Here is a 2,668-nt window from a genome sequence, read left to right on the forward strand (position 1 = left end):
CTTTTATTCTTTTAATTGTTTCAGTCATTTGACTGTGGCCATGCTGGAGCACCGCCTTTAGTCGAACAAATTGACCCCAGGACTTATTCTCAGTAAGCCTAGTACTTATTCTATCGGTCTCGTAAGATATCTGCTAAGATATGGGGACGTAAACACACTGGCATCTGTTGTCAGGCAATGGTTGGGGGATAAACACACACAAACACGTGCGCGCGCGCACACACACACGCATACACACACATACACAATGAGCTTCTTTCAGTTTACATCTACCAAATCCACTCAGAAGGCTTTGGTTGGCCTGAGGCTATAGTAGAAGACACTTGCCCAAGGTGCCACACAGTAGGACTGAACCCGGAACCATGTGGTTGGGAAGCAAGCTTCTTACCACACAGTATGTATGTATGTATGTATGTATCCATGTGTGTGTGTGTGTGTATGTGTATCTTTGAGTCTGTGTTTGTCCTCCATCACTGCTTGACAACCAATGTTGGTATGTTTACGTCCCCCGTAACGAAGCAGTTTGGCAATAGAGACTGATACAATAAGCACTAGGCTTACAAAGAATAAGTCCTGGTGTCGATTTGTTCGATTAAAGGCAGTGCTCCAGCATGGCTACAGTCAAATAAATGAAACAAATAAAAGAATATGTGTGTGTGTGTGTGTGTGTGTGTGTGTGTGTGTGTGTGTAACACACTGTCTAAATACCAATCTTGAGAAATTAGGCTTCTGAAAATCAGAAAGGAGAAAGCTAATTCGAAGACTACAGATCCAAGTAATCAATGGAACTGTAAAAATCTGTAAAAGTTTCCAGAAGTTTATCATTTAAATATATATATGAGCATGTTTAGATATGCAACTATATGCATGAGAATATATGCATAAAACATACAAATCTGCACATATACATACATACATACATACATACATACATACATACATACATACATAGATGCTGTTCGGAAAACTTTAACATCTGGTAATTCCCTTAATTTTCATCCCTTTTCAGATTTAATATCTTAGAAATAATAAAGGGAGCCACATTGAGCTTTGAACAAAGGAAATTTAGCCGAAAGTGCTACTGCAAGTTTGAAAACAGTGAAAGTGCAAAGGTGGGAGTATCAGAGAGATCCATCTGTGCAACTTGAATGAGAGACGAGTTTGATCATCCGTTCAGAATGGTCACAAGAAATGTTCTGGAAGTCTGCAGACAACGATGAACCTTGCAAAGCAAGAAAGAATGATATTACAGGAGATGAAGAAAATCTGTGTTTGATGCGGGACAGACATCAGACATTTCAAATTCAAACACCCACCGCACTTTGAAGTAGTAGTAGCAGTAGTTTTTGTCAATATTTCTATTGTTGCAACAACATTCACTGTAATCTGTTAATGTTGTTGCTGTTATTATTGATGTTGTTAATGTTGAAACTGCTTTTGTTGGTGTTGTTGTTGATACAAACATTGGTGTTATTAATCATTTGCTGTGGAGAGATACAATAATGGAGAGGTACAGCTGTACAGAGGTACTGCCTTAGGAAGGTACTGTTGTGTGTTGCGGGGGGGGGGTCTTACTGAGCAAAGAGGTGCTGTTTGGAGTGGTACAGCTGTGGAGGGGTACAGCTATGAAGAGCTACATATGTGGAGAGGTACTGTGCTAAAAAGGTACTGTTGTAGAGAGAGGTACTGTGGTAGAGAGGTACTATTATAGAGACGTAGCATTGTGGAGAGAGGCACTGCTATTTTGGAGAGGCCATGTGTGAAGGGCTAATGTTAGGAAAGACAATAATATATGAAGAAGATACAGACCTTTAATAATATTCACAACAACGGTGTCTTAGTCCTTTATAGATTTCCAAAATCCTTTGGTGGGTTGTTGCATTGATATTTTATAAAGTGTCATCAACGAAACAACAGAACAGAAAACAATGTTTAAAATACAAGAATCCAGAAACATGTAGCAACTGTTTGAGTAAATGGCAGACATCACATCTTCATCTATTTGTTCCTCAATTTGTCATCTGAATAATTTTATATTCAGGACTGATGTGTTAAAGTCATACAGAAAATTAGGACATTCAGAAAAACAATTCCAGTGGCCCCTAAAATAACAGGTTTTTCTTTATATATAATTTAGAACAGTTTTCTATGTATCTACTGGACATGTGTGACTTCTTGAATATAACTAAACACTGTATTTCATTCATGGTGGATTTCCTTAATCTGTCCAAATACATTGAGGTAATTATCATTATCAATCAGTATTATGTTGTGGGATTATTGTTTGAGATTACTGCTTTTGTTTATTTGTTAAGAATTTTAAACACTCTTCTGTTAATCCAATGTCGAGGGATTAATACTGCAACTAACATTTCGCTCTCGGCTTCATTGTGTTTGTATCTGTTTCGTATCAAATACTTTGTGGTTGACAGCAATCAAACAGTGCAGATCCATCACTTTTGTAACCCTCGCTTCCCTTGCTATTCATCCATCGTCCTTTAGAATATCTACTTACGCACACACATACATACATACATGTATGTAGATAGATATATAGATATACACACACACACATACATATATGTATATATGTATATACAAATTTGTATATACATATATACATATATGTATATACAAATATATATATATATATATATATATATATATA

General features: G+C 36.7%; 1 protein-coding gene across 2 annotated transcripts in view; it reads right to left on the bottom strand.

Annotated features, from left to right (window-relative positions):
* LOC106874821 (whirlin) overlaps positions 1–2,668 on the bottom strand; it is a 17,394-nt gene that overhangs the window by 5,711 nt on the left and 9,015 nt on the right. Inside the window, exon 1 of one of the 2 annotated variants that reach the window (XM_014922691.2) lies at positions 1,810–2,225. The exons of the other annotated variant lie outside the window; for it this stretch is intronic. The gene's annotated coding sequence lies outside the window, so the exon portion shown is untranslated. Of the gene's footprint in view, positions 1–1,809; positions 2,226–2,668 lie in introns of those variants that run through there. 2 annotated transcript variants of the gene reach the window in all.

This window comes from Octopus bimaculoides, chromosome 2, assembly GCF_001194135.2.
Source record: "Octopus bimaculoides isolate UCB-OBI-ISO-001 chromosome 2, ASM119413v2, whole genome shotgun sequence".
In the NCBI taxonomy this organism is placed as follows: domain Eukaryota; kingdom Metazoa; phylum Mollusca; class Cephalopoda; order Octopoda; family Octopodidae; genus Octopus; species Octopus bimaculoides.